This window comes from Pseudopipra pipra, chromosome 16, assembly GCF_036250125.1.
Source record: "Pseudopipra pipra isolate bDixPip1 chromosome 16, bDixPip1.hap1, whole genome shotgun sequence".
NCBI lineage: Eukaryota > Metazoa > Chordata > Aves > Passeriformes > Pipridae > Pseudopipra > Pseudopipra pipra.
The window spans coordinates 7,024,783-7,044,742 of record NC_087564.1 but is presented as its reverse complement, the minus strand read 5'-3'; the positions used below and the strand labels follow the sequence as shown (position 1 = coordinate 7,044,742).

Below are 19,960 nucleotides of genomic sequence, written 5' to 3'. Positions count from 1 at the left end.
AGCAGTAAGCTAGCTGAAAACTTCTATTTGCCCCCAAATCATTTTTTAATCAATAACAACCTACAGAGATTTAGCTTGAAAAGTAGGTTGGAGAGAGATTCAAACTCAGGAGGGGAGCAACCTTCCAGCCAATAGCTCTGTCAGTGAGCTCAGATCCATTACCTCTGCCAGTGGGCCCTTAGCATGATGTGGTACAGGAGGTTCTCTGATCATGAACACCCCAGTCAGGCTGCAGCACTAGAAGGAATTCTCAGTCTCTCATCAATATTGCTCACCTTTGATTTAATGGTGAAATGTTCACTGAAACCACCAATGGAATTCAGGTGCTATGTGAAGGTGTCCAGGTTGCATTTCCCTCTTTCTTAGAACAGCCAGTGAGCCAGGGCAGGGCCCAGCTTTCCCAAGTCAGCTCCTGTCCCTGGGCTGCACTAAGGCAGTTCCCCATTCCCAGCTGTGTGTGCAGACTCTGCTTTCACCGGAGCAAAACCACACAACCAACTACAGCCTCTCCCAGGGAAAGTCTGCTCCTGCCCTGAAGCCATTCCTTTGTTCCCAGCCTCTTCTCTCTCCTCACCCACTCATTTAATCTTATCTGCTCTTGGCCTCACATCAAGCTGGAACTGTGCAACATATCTAATACATAAATTAGCAATAAACATTCCACTGTGATACCAGATCAAAGTTAGGAAGAGATGCTTGATTTCAGGGCCCACTGTACCCCTCAAGCAGTTACACACCTCACCTCATCTTCTCCATCTCCCCTCTCCCCAGTTACAGAGCTTTCCCATGGATAATCACTGCAGAGACCTGAATACCGAGACTTCAACATGCCAGCAAGTATTAGATCAAAAGAACAGAGTAAGAAATAAACTGACATTTTCCACACAATAAATAGCTTATCATTAGCATTATATAAAGTGTTGTGACAAACTTAATTTTGGAACTATTGACAAGAGCCAGGAAGTTAGTCTTTAATCATGAACTTTTTCAAACTGCCTTTGAAAAGGAAAGTCTCTCCTCTTGCTCTGGCACATCTGTTCTCAGTTTTGGATTTACTGGCACCAAAATTAACAAAATCACAAAGCTGATCTTCAGTCATCACCCAAGAGCTTTTTGTATCTGTTTGGGCTGTTCAAACTTTAGAGTTACTTTGATTCATATCACGGAAAATCATTGCTCAAGTTCTTCCACTAATAGGCCCAGTTCAAATAACACTTTCCATGGGATCCCAAGTTAGCCAAGGCTAACTCTGCCTTCTTTTAATGCAAACACACTACTGTGAAAAAATGTAGAATTGGATGTTATTTGACAATAGGCTAAAATAGGCTAGAATTCCTGAGTGCAGAAACTTTGAGGAGGGAAAAACAATTTGAAATAAAAGTATTCATTAACAGATCCACTCTCCTCCAGTTAAATCCTTGCTGGATGAAGCCTGTGCCTCAGCCATTCCCTCCAGTCCAATGCATTTCCATGGCTTCTGGCCTTCCAGCAAGCTCTATCAGTTTCTTCTGGATTCCTGTACATGGAAAGTGCTCTCTGCCATCATTTCCAAGGCTTGCCTGTGACCTGCACTCAGCTTTTCCAAGAGATATTCCCAATCATCTTCTACATGCCTCACTTCTTTCCCTCTGATCCCTCCAGACACTGCTGCACACAACAGTTGTGAGCACACAAACCAGACAGAGCATTAATCTATCACATATATAAATATCAAGCATCATATGAAGAAAAAACACCTTGAAAGAGCTTAAATACTTTCTTGGGTAGGGCCATCCCTAATCAGATCTGAAGCCAACAGGACCTTCTCCCCCTTCTCCAGTAGGACCAATCCATGCTGACTGGAGGAGATGCTCAAAGCCAAGACAGCCTTGTACAGAGAACAAGGACTGCTGCCACTGTATTTGAGCTCTCAGTTATAATGATTTGAATATTTACTTTTATTTGAAGGTGTGATCAAGCATTTACCAGAATGGGATCACTCTCCAGTCTAAGACTGTCTTTCTTTCTAACTCAGTTTATCTGCCTCCTGAATTCAAAATATCCCCTCAGATCTGCAGACCACAGCAATGTCACTTCAAATACCAAAATAGTACCCAAATTGTCTGAGCCTGAGACATGTTCAATGAATGCATAAAATCTAGCACAAAGCACCCCAAATGGTGATGGCTTTTACACAACAATTTAGCAAGTAAGACACAGACCTTTTAGACACTTTATTCTTATTTCTTTCCCCCTCCTGCATAAGAACTAACTAATAATTCTCATAAAACTTGAAGGTAGGAAAGCACTGGCTACCTCATTAACCAGGAGGAAGGGGGGCCATGAGAAAGCTGAGCTGCTCAATGACAGCAAATGGTTGTCAGGAATTCTACAAGAGCATTAAGAAAGTTGGGTTGTTGGACAATGCCTGATGCAAAGTAGGAAGAAAGCTCAGTTTGGAACTTGTCAGCTCAGCATTTAAGTTAAGCTCAAAACAAGTCAAGGAAAATACCCTTGTAGCCAACTGAGATCCAGAAATGGCTCCAGGGTAATGGAGAACCAAGAACACAGTTTGGGAGCATTTTTGAAATTAACTGACAAGATCAAATCAGTATTTCTCATATATTTCAGAAATCCACATCCATGTCTAACACTTTTTGAAAGTCAGAGGAGGCACATGCAGTTAGTGTCTCAAATGTAATCTTTGCTGGTTTTAAAAAAGAGTCTATAGCTAACAAGCATTCACTCAAAGAACATAAACCTCTTATCAGTTACCTCTGAAACTAAGCTCACTGCACCCACTCGATAGAAACTTCAGTGTTTATAAGGGCTTACACGATTCAAAATCAATCATTCATACTTATGTTCTAAATTGTGGGAAAAAAAGAGCTTTTGACTTCTAAAATTTTCAAACTTTCAGTCTAATAATCAAGATTATTAATATACTCCTGTTGGTATATTATGCTTCTCTCCACAATTTTTGGGGGGACATTTCAATGGAGACAACTGCAGTTTTAAATAAACTAACATCCAGGGAAAGAACTTAAACATAAGCACCAAGTGTACCCTATTGTTTGGCTTAATCTACAGATTGTGCTTAGCTACTGTGAAAGTCTAATTTCATTTCATTTACTTTCTGAAGGGAAAGAAACCTTTACATTATTCCTTCATTACTCCTAACTAATCATCAGGTTCTCGAGGAATGAACAGACCCTCATAATTACTGCAAACCAATATCTCTATATAAATATAGATAATATATATATAATATATATAAAGACATTTATTCTTATACTCTTATGTTCTGTGTTGATGTTCTATGTTCAAAGTAACTATGATGAAGTATTATCAAAAGAACAGCCAAAGTGGTCTGTAAAAACTGCTTAATCTTAGGAAATCAAATCAAAGAATAAATCAGCAAATGAAGCACCTTTGGTGCTTGCCAGCTGAAAGTTTCATTATAAGCACCAGGTGAAAGAGGAAGAGTTTAATGGTGGCTAATTCTCCAGAAGAGTAGAATCTCAGTTCCTTAATTTTCAGACTGTTAGAGTTCACTGTCAGGTAAGAAATATGTTTACAAAATAAGGATGTTTCAATAGTTTTCCTTCCACATCAAGGTAAAAAAAAAACCAGCCAACTCCCAAAACCTTCAATATTTTCAGGGGGAGGACAGGAAACTTCTTGCCTCCTCAAATATCACACCAAACACTCCACCTCTTAACGTCTCTTGTTTGAGTTGTCACTTACTGCAAATATTTAACATTATTTACCCTAAAGCCAGCCATACACGTTGTGATGCAGTGTAAATAACCAAATATCCATTCTTTCTGCCCTAGGTGATATGAAATATATTTCTTCTTATATCTCACATTTTCCCCTCTTAGTTTAAAAGAATGATTTTGTGAAGAATTGGAGAGCCTGCTCCTTCCCATCAGCCTTTAAAATAATACCCAGTGCTTTGTGCAAGAGCAATTAAAAAAAAGATGAGTTCTGACACAAGCTTTATTTTTTACAATAGCAAGAGAAAACGTGAAACTCAGATGGGTCTTGTTAGTGCTAAATGCACTCCTTCTGACTCCAATTTGTTTTGTTCTATTAATTCATCATCTTACATTCGGAATGATTTTGTAGTCTGCTAGGAAAAGGTCTCAGAAGCATGAAGCAGTGAGATAATGGAATGAAGACACAGCTAACTGTGATATTTCAGAGCCATTGGAGTATATTTGTGAGCACACTATTATTCTAAACCCAACCCTGCAGCTCTCTGTGCCCACAGCACACACAGTGTGGGGCAGGAACAACAAATCTGAGCGTCTCGGTGGGAAAACTCCCTGAACCCCGGGAGCTTCCAACCCTTACTGTAAGTCCAGCTGGAGAGGACCCTGTCATTTCTTCATCTCTAATTGCTGTGTCTTTGCATTGATCAACTTTCTCAAGTCTATTCCAGTCAATCCTTGAACAGCACAAGCAGCAAAATTAAAAAAAAAAAAAATCAGCAGTGCACAAAATGGCAAAGGTATTTACTGCCACTATAACTTAGGTTTAGTTGGAACTGTGACTTAGGTCACCCCACGATGCTTTGCTATTTCAACTGAAAGGCATGCTGAATTTTGAGACCTTTAGTATGCTCGACTGGCTTCAGGAATCTCAGAATTCACGGCTTTCTTTTCATTCCAAAAATAATAATATCCTGCTTCATGCTTTTCTTATTTTATCTCCTGAGAATTCCTGCCAGCTCTCAGTGAACAGAGACCGTGTGAGGGACGCTGAGATATATGGGCACTTCTGCTTTCCAAGATTTTCAAAGTGTTCAATAGCACAATGAGAAATGTGCATCTGCCAGGAGTCAGTGAGAGACACACAAGATACATATTTAATATTCTTCGTGACCTTCTGCAACCCCCACAAAAGAATCAAGAACTACAAACCCAGTTACACCGTAGTGAGCAGAGCTATAAAAGAAAGAACCCAAAAAGTGAGCTGAAGTGGATTTCCAGGGGATTTGGGGTTTTTTTCCTCTTTATCATCACCAGTGGTCAGCAAGGGCAACTCACTGGGTGGCACATCTCTGTGCTCATTCTGTGTACAGCCATGCTGAAACTTTTTTTAATAAAAAAATAAATTAAAAAACCACATCAGCAGAAAATAATTTCTATTGGGTAATTCTCATAACGAAAATTCCTTACCCAAAGTTCATGCCTGGCCAAAAAAAAAAAAGTGCCCCGAAAATCAGAAGAATTGAAACATTTTTTTAGCATAAAAAAGTATTTTGGAATTGTTTGAAGTGTTTAAAACCAAAAATCAATGCAGAAATTTGGAGAATGCCAGTCAAAATAATACGTGGAGGCAGCCAAAGCACATTATTGATAAATACCAACCTCCAGCTTCAGTGCAGAAGTAGGAAAAGGCCCATGAACTTCTCAGCAGTGTGATAAGAGACACCCCCTGACACACTCCCTGAAGGGGCTGTGCTGCACCCCAAGGGACAGGGACCGGAGCAAACTCTGTCCTGCCGTGTCCCAGAGCTCTCTGGGAATGCCCTCTGGAATTTCAGTGGCTGAGCTCCCACCAGGCTCGAGCTGAACAGCACAAATGTACTTTGCTCTTCCCAAATTAATGGATTTGCCTGAGCCGCTGTTTTTACCTTCCCTGAGGTAACTACTTCTGAATTTGGTACATTCCTGAGGAACTTTCCTGTAAGTCTTGTGGAATCACCATGGTAATCTCCACTTACAGTAATTATGCTCATATTTCCTCTCTCAATACCTAAGGTAATTCTAATCTGCAGAAATAAAAGTAATTAGATAGTCAGTGTAGTGCAGCTGTGGACAGCTGTAAATAAAGCATTTACATGGGGATGGAGACATTGCAGAGCTTTAGAGAAGTGTGTTATGAAAGGCAAAAAAATAACCCAGTTCCAGTTTGTGAGAATACGCAATTTAATCCATGTAGTAATCTTGTTCATCAGTAATTACAGGAGATAAGAGTCTCCTCAATTAAGATCAGGCGGAAAATGGTTTTATTTTATGTGTCCTGAGAAGTATCACATCAAAAATAATTAGAGAGAAAGAGCTAAAAACTTTCAGATGTTTTAAATATATTACCTCCTTTGAAATTTAGAAACGCTTCAAAGAAATGTCAGGTTCTGGCATGCTATGGAACGAGCACTTGTGTGCAAAAACAACAAGGCCTTTCCCCTAGTTTTATATATATTTGATGGAGCCACTCAGAAAGTAATAACTGAAAAACTAATTTAAATTCAGACATGATCCTTTGGATAACAATTTTAGCGCAATGGTTGGAATTATTAGGAATGAGCCTGTGGCAAGCCCAGGATTGGGAACATGACACAAAGGAGTTTCTGTCAAGCTTTTCCAATTATTAGTCTTCTCTTCCTAGTTATTTATACTTCCTTTCAGCTCACATGTATAAGTCATACAGCAGCAATACAGGAGCTCCATCTCTGAGGAACAGTCTGCCAACCTGTCCTAGGAAGCCTGTTTGCATTTTCATGGCTTTAAGATTTTCTATGGGAGGCAAGAATGCATTTTTCAAAATTTTGCTTTATTGTTACATTTCCAGAGTCTCTAATCACTCCTCATGCCTTTGGTAACCAGTCTTCAGGGCCCACTCTTACTAATTAACTAATCAATTACACACTTGCTAATCTGTTTTATCCAAAGATAACAAAGTAGAAGGAAAAGGCAGACATGGATTTCTTTTTACTACTTAAAAAGCCATTTTAAGAAAATGTTGGTTACGCAAAACAATTCTGATCCTCGGCCTCACAGCCTTCCCTATGGATTTTCCAAGCATCAGTGTGAATTCAATTCGATTTGAATCACTCATTGTACTCACTCAGTGGGCAGTTCTGTATGATATGGATTGGCTAAGCACTGTCATCAACTCATTTGAAATAATTCATTTATTGTTCACACCCAGTACACCATTTGGGACAGAGGGAGAGAACAATGAAATGAGGAGACAGACCCACTGGAAGGCAAATAATAGCACAGAAGAAAAGGAGAAATGTAATAGTCATGGACTGGAGACAAAAGAATAGAAGAGACAGAAACATGGAGATCAAAGACAAACATTGATCAAAGAAAAGGAACTGCAGACAAACCAGAACCTGTGATCAAAACCTGATGGAAAGGAGCATGGTGAGATGTGAAAAAAAGGAGAGAAGAGTAAAAAACCTCAGGCTCACTGCTTCAGAATATCATACGTGCTTTTGATTCTCTACTAGTCTCTAATCCAGCCATGTGTAAGAAAGAAGTATATTAATTTCTCTACATCCCCCAGACATTAAAGATTTTTGCCTGGATGTTCTGTCATTAGCTCTCCTTTGCCCACTTTGCTGTCATGTTCATCTTCTAAAACTGTTCTCAACTTGCTTGGCTGGTGGCAAGGAAGGATTTTCTCATATTTCTGTCACAAATTGCTCAACAAAGCACATGTTTTAACTCTTACCAGCTACACTCTGTCACTGGTCTAGTTTCTGCAGAACTCCTGCTGCAAATAACTCCTAATCCCTACTTATGGAGCTACTGCCCAATGCCAGCTGTTCCTGGCTGAGGAGCAAGGAGCTGCTCCCCAGGAAGGAAGGCCTTGGAATCACTGTGACACCTGTGGTGGAGTTCAGATGCTCTCAGATGTAGAGAGGATTTGTGGTCCATTTCTCACGCTGCAGATTCTGGGCAGAAATAAGCTCATATCCCAAGTTCCTGCCCCTGGGGTGATGGACATTCTCAGAATCCCTAGCCTACTATAAATAATTATGTTTGGTTTTCACTGAGTTTATGAGAGCTGAACCCTGTGCAGGTTATTGCTGACAGCTCCTAGGACAGCTCTTCCATGAAATTCCCACATTTGGGTTTTGGTGGTGCTGTAGCATATCAATTCTGAGGCACCACCTGGATATCTAATTTTCTTACACTGTCTCACAGTGCTGGGCAAGAGGAAAGCTACAGTTTGAACTGATTGAGCGAGCCCATTTTGCCATGTAAGAGGAAATTGTCCACTTTGCTTCAATAACTATTTTCCAAACAAAAATAAAATTTTTTATGGTTTTCAGATGATCTACCAGATAACCTCTATTGGTCAAATAATTCTAAGGTTAAACTATATTCAGGATGTTACTCATCAAATAGGTCAGTTGAAGCAGCCACATGGCTTTCCAAATATTTTAGGAAATCTGAAGCACTGCCACAAGACTAATTTTAGTTCTCAGAACTACACACTGGTTGACATTGGCAGGGACCTCTGGAGCTCATCTGGTCCAACCTCCCTGCTGAAGCAGGGCCAGCTAAATTCAGTTGCTCAGGACCATGCCCAGATGGATTTGGAATATCTCCAAGGAGGAAGACTCCCTGGTACACTGTGCCAGTGCTCAGTCACCTTCACAGTGAAAAAGTCTTTCCTGAAGCTCTGAGGGAACCTCCCGTGTTTGAGGTTGTGCCCACTGCCCGTGGTCCTGTCAGGGGCACCGCTGGGCAGAGCCTGGCTCTGTCCTCTCTGCAGCCTCCCTTCAAGTACTGATGCACATTGAGAAGGTTCCCTGAGCCTTCACGTCTCCAGCCTGAACAGCCCCAGCTCTTCCAGCCTTTCCTCACAGCAGAGATGCTCTAGTTCCTTCCTCACCTTCCTGGCCCCTCACTGGACACTGCCCAGCCTGTCCATGTCCCCTGCTCTGGGGAGCCCAGACCTGGATGCAGAGCTCCAGCTGTGGGCTCTGCTGAGCAGAGGAGGAGGAGGAGCCCCCTCAGCCTGCTGGAAATGTTTTCCCTAAAGCAGCCTGGGAGACCATTCCCTGCCTTTGCCCCAAGGGCACACTGCTGGCTCATGGAGGTATCCAAAACCACTGGATGCCTAAAATCTGGAAGCACTGATTGCTTTTGCATGGGTTCAGACAGAAACAATTGCCTATATTTGAAGAGCTGGCAACCAACATTTTTCTTGTGAGGACATCTTGTGGCTAATATTTCACATTATTGGCAATAAGCCATGTCATAACATTTGGCTGCAGAGAAGTGAATGGAGCATCAGGATTCTTAAATCACCTCTTATACCAAATGTACATCCTCATTTCACATCTAGTCCTGGTTCATAAAGATGGGATCAGAATCAGGATTTATATTTCTAAGTGCCACTAGAAATTATATTTAAATATTTAGAGGTGTTTTTGTGAGATTGTTTATCCTATGGTAGCACTCAAAATATTCTGTTTTTTACTGGAGGCGTTTTAAACCCTCAAAAAAATTAATTGCAATAATAAGTATGACATTGGCATCTACTGGATGAAGTACTGTAAGTACTGTTAATACTGCACAACTTATGGGCCCTATAAATTGCTGTGTGTTTGGGAGGTGGTACTGTAACATCTGTTCTAGGGCATGAGCCTCTAGCAGGAAGATTGTGGATATCTTTCCAAGATATTCCAAGAACTACTATGTGCCACCCTGGGAAGATGGCAGTAGTTTTGTGATGTACCCAAAATACTGCTGCATAAGATATTGCTAGGGAAATAAAATTTGTAAACACAACACTGTTCCACTGTACTCACTGCACTCAGGTGTTTTTCCTTAGAATATTACAATGTAAAATTGCTGAGACAACTATTGAATTAGATGGACCCAGAGGAGAAAAGATTTAAAACTTCAGACTTTCAGCAACTGGGATAGAAGGACAAGAAGAAAAAAAGCTTCAAAGCAATTTCCAGTGAGACTGACTCTAACACTGCCACCATCCTGACAGCAGCTGTATGAAAGCAAGGGCACTTCCCATTTTATTTCAGGGAATCTCCAGTCTCTACACTTGGCACCTCAAAGAAGCTCAGTTTAATATGCTTCAAAAGAATTAAAAATTCATCCTCCCCTTTATCTCAGATATCCTTATGATGAGTTTTCTAGCACTGTCAGACATGAGGAAGTGATTATCTGAGATAAATTTGTTTGTATCATTTCTTGATCACAAATGATACCAAGAACAGAAAATATTTGCCTTCATAAATCAAAATTTTATAGCTATCCTAGCAATGAGTTACACTACATTAGGATCTCAATCTACAAGCTGCTGATGAAAGATGAACTACACAGTTAATGATTTAATCAGTACACTGTGTTAATTACAAATGAAACAGAAATCAAGATGAAAATGAAATATAGAAATAGCACATATAGGACCGATCCAGCTTGCTTTTTTCACTATGGCATTCCTGTTTAAATGCAATGGGACTGGCTGCATGACTGAGGCAACGAGGGTTTAATCCTACTTATATTATCTCTCATAAAAAATATTTACATACTGCTGCCTGTAGTGTATTTTACAATATTCTCATTCTACAGATTAACTCTATATCAAAGGAACAATATAAGAAGTTTCTAATGAAATCCAGAAGCGTTGCAAAAATCACTTTTTTGGAAATGTTCTCATTTGGGCTGCCTCATTAATCCCTTTAACCACGGAACTCACATTTTAATTGCAGACAGTACCCAGGCTCCCAAGTATCCAGAAACAACTGTTCCTCCACTGCAAGCAGTCTGCAAATAGCCACATTCTGCGGGCCCAGCTGTGGAGACAAGGACTAGGGGGAGCTGGTGGAAAGGCAGGGCAGTGCCATGGTCAGGGTGCTGGCCAAGGCCCTGCCAGATCAGCTCCCCGGGGCTGCTCACAGGGGCAAGTGGTTCAGGCTCTCCGGGCTCGAGTTCTCCAAAGCCCTGGTGAAGCACTGCCCCACACAGCACTGCAAGGGAAGATTAACCAAAACAGCAAAGCGAAGCCCACATTCACACTTACAACTGTGACTGTAACAACAGCTTTATACAACCTTTTCATCCTCACACTTTACCTTAAAACCAAGTCCCTTTTTCTCCACACTTTTTGCTCTGCAGAGGAGCAGCTCCCAGAGGGAAGGCAACACTGCCTCTTGTCAGCTGATGCAGTAGGCACTGCTCCAGATAAAATAATTTAAATAAGCCTTCTGATTTCTTCATGGTGTCAGAGTTTGTTTCATTTTTCACATGGCTTCAGGACCAGAAGTCCTTCAATTTACTTTTCTCTCTCGCCTCAGTCCTGTACCTCGTGCTGTCTCAGTGTGTACCTGGCTCCCAGCTGTAACACTCACAACTGTGATGTTGTTAGTGTTAAATGCATCTGGCACTGCTTTGAAGTAGTAATATAGAATTTTTCCACACTTCTGTGGATAAAACAAATCCCAGTGCTGATCAGCATTTAACTGTGCCCCAGGGATCTCTTCCTGCCCATATGTGCAGTGCACACAAGGAAGCATCTCCTGCTGGTGGTCCTACCATAAGCTTATTAAACTCCTGACACCAGCTCACTTAAAAATTGTAAAAAATACAGGAGATTGAACAAGAACCCCAAAATCTTCAACATCAAACTCCAGCAATTATGCAATAAATAAATAATACGCTGAGCACACACACACTTTGCTTCTCTGTCTTCTTTGATAGTTGTCCTAAACCAGACCCAGAAGTGGGTGACCACACTGTGACCCTGTGTTCTAGATTCAGGAATTCCTAAGGTAATTCGAGTATTTTCTGTTTTGCAGAAATCTAATCTGAGCTGAACATTTTCCATCCTTGCCAAGTGGCATGCACTCATACATATGTATAAAGTAGGTATATGTGTGTGTGTATCTTGCCACAAGGATGTAGTAGAAGCAATTAAACCCTTGATAATAAATGGTTCATCAGTCCGCAGGTGATGTATGATAAGTGATTGCTCCTGTAGGTAGTAATCAGCTGGTGCAATTGCTGAATTATAAATTCCCTCTGGGCTGATTGGATTTTATCAACAAGAAGCAGTGAAGGAAAAAAGAGTTTGGGGGTGAGGTTTTTTTATAGTCTGAAACCTAATATTAGAAATTTGCCAATTGGAAGTGAGCGCCTTTCCCTTGAAGACACGCTCACGGTGACTGAACAGCTGTCAGAAAAATGTGACCATTTTCAGAGCAGCCTCTGGGACCACAGTGTATTCTGAGGCAAAGATTACATTCAAAGGGTTTTTTCCCACCTCAACAAAAATACAAAATATGCAACTCTCATGTGTACAGAAACTGTTTTCCCATTGGCAGAAAAACATTCCATGAATCTATACAGGGACTGAAATAACATGAGCACACTTAAATTAAAACACAAGAGCTAGTTCCTATTACCAGTTGGACATTCTGTCCATACAATTTAGGGATTATATTTGAAAATGTTTCTGAGATCACCAGTTCCCCTGATAGGAGCCTGAGGAACTTCTGTGTATGTTGAATTTAGACCACTGATGAAAATAGAACAGCATGTAAGTTTGAAGAAGAGGTTTTTACCTGTTATCTATACCATCCATTTTTCTGTTTTTTGGGTTTTTTTAATTTTATTTTATTTTGTCACAAATTAGTTTTCCCTAAATCAAATATTAAAGCAGTAAATACAGATGTGGAAAATACTACCCATCAAAAATAAATCTAATCCAAAAAATCAAAAAGCTCTCCAAAGCAGTCTAACACTTATTTCTATGTCACAAAGTTTCTTAAGAAGTTTTTTTAAAAAAAAAAAACAAAACCTTTTTTTTTCTCACCTCTAAACGTTTGTTACTAATATTCACAGAATCACAGAACAGTCTGAGCTAGAAGGGATACACAGGGATTATATTGTTACTTTTCAAAATATATTTAATGGAAAAAGGATATCCCAAAGAACATAAGGAACCAGAATTAATTTTAAATTGATGTTTAACAGCAGCACTGTGATTCTTTTCTTATTTTTCTGACGAAATTTCCCATGAGCACAAGGTTGTGTCACCATTTCAGCTTCACTTTGGCAAGAGGGTAAAAATCCCAAAGTAAAAAGTGAAGCAGAAGGCTGTTTATTTTGACTTTTATGAGCATGCATGAAAATCCTAATATGGTCATGGAATGCCATTACTTCCAAAAGTTATACCAAGCCCAAGTGCAACCCAATTGCTTACAGCAGCTATTCCAGCTGGGAAAAACAGTGAGGCAATATGGTATCCAATCACACAGGTGGGAGTTGTTTGGTAGGGTAGAAAAATTATGGTTTCAAAGTAAAAACTTGTATGAAGAAATACAGCAGTAATATGGTGAAGTACAGATACAGCCAAATAACTTAAATTAGCTCTCACTGAGGAGGTTCACGTGGCTCCCCAACATGGACTCACACAGGAATCAAGTACCTGGCTGTGCTTCCAGAGTCAAGCAGGCAAAGCACGGTCCCCACAGCCCTTCTGCATCTTTCTCACCCAACAGAAACGGATTTTTTCAAGCCAAATTAAGTTTTTCATTTTCCCCACACAGGCCTTTCCCATACCTTCATCCCCGTTCACTCTCACTGCCAGCTCATAAGCTGGGAATGATTTTGCACTAATTCTCAGAAGTGTCACACCAGCTAAGACTCATGTGGGGCTCCAGCTGTTGGCTGCTTAAGGAGGAGCAGGATGTGCACACTTGGCAGGCAGCTCCCTAAACCATGCCCTAAACCTCTGCTGCATCTCCAGGCACTGGCATTTGCTTCCAATGTGGATTACAAAGACTGCTGGGTGAGCCTTGTAACCCTGCTGGCTTTCCTCCTATATGCTACTACCTGTGAGCAAAAGTAATTACACAGCATAATGTAAAATGAGACGTTAATTATTTATGTAAATCAAAAATATTTCTCCCTCGATATCTATGATTCTTTATATATTACTTTGTACTCTTTTATTACAGCAATTCCTTCTCTTTCGTTTTTTTTTTTTTTCCCTTTTCTTATAGTCTAAATGAAACTTTGGGATGTTTGGGACGTGGGTTATTTTAGAACATAATCAATACACAACTAGATGCTTTAGCATAACGAACAGCAGTAATAAGAACCTGGTGTATGTAAGACAAATTAAAAAATGAGACCTTTGGAAACACAACAGAGGCATCAATGAATAGTTGAAGGGTCATCCCTGTTAATTTGATTATTCTGACACTGAGAAATCTACTTGCAGTGGAAAGTAGCAATTACAGTGTACTCAAATTGGACAGCAGCAAATTTGCAGCATAACCCAATAATCCAAGAGCAGCTTTACTGAATTTCCAAGCCATTGACCTGCCTGCTTTGTGGAAACTTCAGCAAAGAGGGTGATGGCTGTTTTGACATAAGAACAGAACTTACTGTAGAAGACAACTGTGCAGCTGGCTTAAAATCCTTTCATCTGGAGGTATGACATGGTTCTGCTTCCAGTGTAGAACTGCAGGGCTGCAAGAAAATACATGGGATGGTGAAAATTATACACAGAAAATTCACTGGTTTAGAAAGAACTTTTGCAGTGCCGTTCATTCACTCGAGAAAAGGCATTTTTGTAGCATGACAGCCAGGTATTGAGAGCCAAATTAAGGAAGAGAGGGAGGAAAAAGAAGTTATCTCTGGGAAAGGACTCTCCAAGGCCTGCATTGCTGAGTTAGCAGCCTGGAGTGTGTACCCCGAGTGGTTCTTCTGGGCTTCTCTGGCAATCACCAGACACTGCACAGAACATTTTCACACCACAGGGACACTCTTTGGAAAAACAGGGTGTAGGCTCTACATCACTTGGGTGCATTTGAAATGTGTGAGGCATAAGAATAAAAAGTGAGGGAAAAACAAAAAACAAAGCAGAAAGCAGCCAGAGCCTGTCACTGGAGCCCTTCTTCAAACACAAACTGCAGACCAGTTACATCTGGGTTTAGTGGATTTTCACTGGATTTCTAACCTAGGTTTAACAAGTTACCACAGTGACTAGCACCCTGTGGTTCAGGTCACAGACATCATGTGCTGTCAACAGAGAATTCTGTAAGTTTAATTCATCACATGCAACCCTACTACCCAAACCCCCAGTCAGATTTGTAATCCACAGCCAGTGGCCCAGGGAGAGAGGTGAGTAGCAGTGGGCAGTGAGAGGATCTAGAGGGGAGGGGAAATAAAAAAAAAATAAAAAGGGCAACAGAAGTTCCTTCCAGCTTTGATATCCACTGCTTATTTTAATATGCCAATGTACAAATGATTAATCCAATTAATTAGCATACAGAAGCCTTTTTCACTGACAAGCTTCCTTAGTGATCATTTTATGAGTGACATTCCTATACCATCAAGGAGATGAGCTGGAAGCTCCTTTATTATTTTTTTTAATGGAAGCTTAGAGTTCAGCAATCATTTGATATCTTCCATCGATCTTGTCACACACACTATTCAGAGCAGCATTTCTATCTGCAATATTAATGTACTTTTCTGGGTTTGACTGTTATCAGCCAGTCTTCAGAGCATCCCCCCAGATTTCCTTTTGGACTGACAATACATAATATGCTGTTTCTATTCCTTTTTGTTTTCCTTGTTTTTTAATTGTCACAAATGATCACATAGTTCAGAGTGTTTTCAGGGTTTTGAAGAGGACCTGGATTTCTGGATCTAACATTTACAAACTTCTACATAACTGGTTTCAAATACGGGGAAAAAAAAAAAAAAGGAGCCATTTTGACCCCAGCCCAACCTTCCCACTTGGAAATCAACTGTGGAAGAACCAGCAACACTCAGTTGTAGGATTTTCCCTGCCAATCTCAAAGCACCCTGCAAAAAGCCATGAATCATTCCTGCAAGGAAAGCTGCATGGCCTGGTCTCTCCCTGCTCTCAGGAGCAGACAGGACTGCAGGGGAGGGGAAGTTCCTTGTTCTCTCTGGCAGCCATGGCTCAGCTCTGCTGAGTGCCAGCACCTCCCTGCTCAGCCAGGAGCATTCCTCTTTCCTAAGTACATGGATAATGCAAGGCTCACAGCAGTGCAGGATGCGTGGCTATGGATTTCACACTGCTGAAGTCTGGAGCCATTTAGATTAGCTTGATTTAAGCCATCTGTATTAAAAAATATACCTATTTCTGCAGAATTTCCCTTTGAACTACTTGCAAAGTTGTGTCCTGTAGGACATTAATTAACATGGCAAGGTACCGGTGCTAAATTATTTCTAAGTAGTTTGAATTCTGGATATTTACTTTCTTCAGTGATAAGCAGCATAAGCCATATCCAGCAAAACCAGGAAACTTGTTGTTTGAGGTAATATGATTTTTAAAACCACATCAACAGCATAGCAGAATCAGGACATTTTTATGGGAATAGGAGGAGAGAGTCAATATGAAAGAGAAAATATTCTCACTCTCTCCAAAATTCAAGCATGAGTGAAATGGGAAAAAAAAACAAACCAAAACAAAACAAAAAAATCCCACAAATATTTAAAATAACTTTTTGAAATTTATTACGTATTTGGAACAGCAGCCTTAAAAGCTAGCACTAACTGATGAAGAGGATAAGCTGACATTACCTTGGATTTATAACAGCTTTTGAAAATTCAAGCTCAGAGGAATCTGAAAGGAAAAACAACAAAGTGTATCAAGAAGATGGGTCAATTAAAAATCCACGAGAGCTTTATGGAATTAGTGAAGGCAGCCACACACTGCTCCCTTTCTGGAAGTACTCCAATTCTTTAAATCAGATTAGGGGCAGTCCTAATTGTTTCAAGCAGAAGATGTGTGGTATTTATTTGCTGGGTGCCTTTTTTTTCTGACTGATTAGCTTCCTGAAGATTAGCTGCCAGTAATTTCTGAAATGGCTAATGTGAGGTAATTAGCTCACAGTGTGCTGCAGTTTGCACTGCCCAGGAGAAGAGTTTACCCATCTCAGCCAAGAGAAGGATTACAGAAGACATTGCAGAGAAAGAAAGTTAGCAGAGTTCCTGCAACATTTGGTCCAGCTTTTTTCGAGATTTACCATATAAATAGAGTAGGAAGAAGATTGGTATGGCCTAAAAAAGACTTAAAAACAAACAGTACAAAGGGCTTCCAGAATGGTTTCCTTAAAAATAGTGTGGGGTCTCCCATCATTTTCATTCTCTGTGGCATTACATTTAATTTTTTTATGATGTTCACAGAGGAAGAACAGTAACACACCCAATGAGAAAACTGCACTTTTAAGGAGGTCTTAAAGTATGCTTTATAAAGGTTTCTTCTGAAAGCAGTCTCAAGAAAAAACCATCCTGGGGCCAAAAATATCCTAACTAGGACATTTGAGAGATTTTAATCACAAAGCCTTAATAAAGAGAAGAGGAAGAAATTACAACTTTCTACAGAAGTACATGATATGTTGGCTCCCAGTTTCAGAAGATAAAGGGAAAGTAAAGAGGAACAGAGGAAAAAACAGGACTTTGAGGTTAAAGAAAGGGCCAGTTGCAAAGACCAGCTCCTCTCATTAGGGCCAACCACCACTTATGGTAAGTGAAAATCCCCTATAAATTCTTCAAGGCAGGTGACTAAGAAGCTGAACAGCTATCACAAAAATCAGCTAAGCATCCCCAATCCAATAATTATATTTTTTATGTTAAATATGCTGTTAATATATTTTCCATTTTGTTTCTCTGTTTGTGTTCTGTTACTGAAACCAAAAAGCTTTTGATGAATCTCCCAAGTGCAGCTGAAGGTTTGGTTACTCTCAGAACTGGGAATCTCATGGTGTAGTGCATACCATGAAAACTCACAAAGCTTTTACCCAAAAGCTTTTAGCTCTTGCAAAAGGCTCTTCCCCAAAAGCTTTTAGGGTGCTCCTTCACTAAGAATGGTTAACACAGGTTTCAAAAAGTGGTGTTTCCCATTAACTAAGTTCCCCCTGTCAGTCAGCAAGACACTGAGTGATACCTGAACACAGCCCAGGGCACAGGGGGCTCTGCCAAGTGCCTTCCAGCTCGGCAGGGACCTGCTGCACACAGTCAGGAGCTCTGCCTTTAAAGGATTTCTGCATTGTTGAATTACAATAGGCAAGTAATGAACACCACCCAATTCCTATCCAATTTGCTTCTTCCCTAGAGGTACCTGTAGGCAGTGTTCAGGAAATATTTACAGGAATAGCTTACAAAAGTGGCCCATTTAAATACAGGGAATTAAATATATTCCCCACTGTTCAGAGGCACGAAGTTTTAACTGTGGTTCTCTTGTTCCAGCGTGTCTCGGTCACCTTATTAAACTAGAGCAGAAGACTTGTAACACTTAAAGAGAAATTTTTTTTCCCATAAATTTCACCTCAGTCCCTATTTTATTATTCACAAAACTTTTGGTTCTTCTTACATAAAACCCCTCGCACAATACGTGTCAACATACAGTGACTCAGTTAATGGGTAGGTGGGAATATATGACAGATAGGATTTGTTAATGGGAAACTTAATGAGAGTATCAAACAAAATACCTATTAGCATTAGGAAGGACTGAAATATATTTAAATTATTACCAAAAAAAAAAAAAAACAAGCAACATATTTAAATGTGAGATGACGAGTGAAAGAGAGAGTATTAAAAGTTACTTCACCATAGAAACATAGGATGTCATTGATACACAAGAATAGTGTGGCTGCCTTAAGCTATACCCAGCTACAAGTCTTTGGGCTGCTATAAATAAGGCTTGGTAAAGTTCTTGGATTGGAACATAAAATGAACAGAGTTTTTAATCTCAGGAGAAAACATGGTTAAACATCATAATTACTGAGACCAGCTATTTTAATATTGTGTTAATTTTAATGACCTTATTCATCAAAAGACTTATGAAAAGGATGACTAAACCCTAAGTGGGGAGAGTAAAATGTATTCTGCATAAACAACAAAGGATTTCAGGGATTCATGGCTCATGTTTAAAACTCAATACACAAAGTGATCTGACTCATAACTCTCTTCTCCGTAACGTTAGAAATCTAGGGAGATACTAAAAATCGTTAAGCAATGTTAGGGAGAGCAAAGGATTTAATTAAACCAGAGTGTAATCCTTTTAAGGAATTTCAAAGCTAGATTGGTGTCACTGTGCAGAGTCATTTGATTGGTTTCCTTTACTACCTCTCTTCCTTTCCGAGTTGTAATATCACTACATTAAACATTAATCACTTTAAATATACACATGCTAAATTCTTGTCAAGAATCTCATTATCTCACGTCTCAAACTACAATATCTTCTCTGGGCTGCTGCTCTCCATTCAGATTGCTGCTGCAGAACAGGTGGCTTTCCAGCAGCTACAGCACAAGTGCCCACAGTGGATAGGAACAGAGGAAAGCAGGGTTTCCTCTCCGTGTGAATGTATCCTCCCTCTTGGAAGGGGGGTTTGAGGATGTCATGGCTGTTTAGAAACACCAACAGAACTATTTCCTCACACTCTCACAGAGCACTGGGTTAGGTGAGTTTTCATTAGCTTTTCACATTGATCTTCTCTGTGTTCTCTACCCTTTAATTGCCTGTTTAAGCTCCACAAGCTCCATCTACCCTGCCACGCGCAGATCCATCGCTCCAGGAGCCAGATCCACAGGAGAGCTTCCTGGCACCTTTCTGTGATGAGTCTAACACAAATGTGCTTCAGCTAAATGTTTGCTAACTGTGTACAAACACACCTTTTGAGTTGAGAGATAACAGAAAACAAAAATCCCTGCAGAGCAGTGAGTGCACCGGCAGCCTGACAAAGGGCCCCAGGATCTGGGGCAAGTGTTATGACAATTAATGGAAATGTGGAATGATTGAGAACAAATGGAGAGCTCTCTCTTTTCCTATAATTGCTGCACTGGATCATGAAATTAAAGTCATCAAGTAGGAAAGATCCTGTACAGACTTCCAGAGATACTGCCTGTTATGGCTAATTGTGTCAGCCTGGATTAGCTGATTAGCATAATTAATCTAAACTTCTGATTACCCAAAGGCAAGAGAGGTTCCTGGATGCACAGGTGAAAAATAACGATTGAGACTTCCAGGAGCTAATACACAGTAGCTAGAAAGTGAGCATTTCAGAGCCCTGTTTGCTCAGCTCTTCCTTTCTAAAAGGTCTGAGGGGAATGAGGAGAACTCTCTGTGCCCAGTCCAGCTCTTTTCTGAGGATACAGTGCTGGAATGTGTCCCAGACTGACTCAGGAATGACAAAAGAGCTGTGCCAGTCACCTGTACTTTGCTA

The 19,960-nt window shown here is 40.3% G+C and overlaps 1 long non-coding RNA gene across 1 annotated transcript in view; it reads right to left on the bottom strand.

Annotated features, from left to right (window-relative positions):
- The window catches only part of LOC135423040 (uncharacterized), a 76,984-nt gene that overhangs the window by 44,372 nt on the left and 12,652 nt on the right, over positions 1-19,960 (bottom strand). Inside the window, exons 2-3 of the long non-coding RNA XR_010434686.1 lie at positions 16,317-16,359; positions 14,148-14,231 (exon numbers count right to left, since the gene is read on the bottom strand). This is a non-coding gene — a long non-coding RNA (uncharacterized LOC135423040). The remainder of the gene's footprint in view (positions 1-14,147; positions 14,232-16,316; positions 16,360-19,960) is intronic.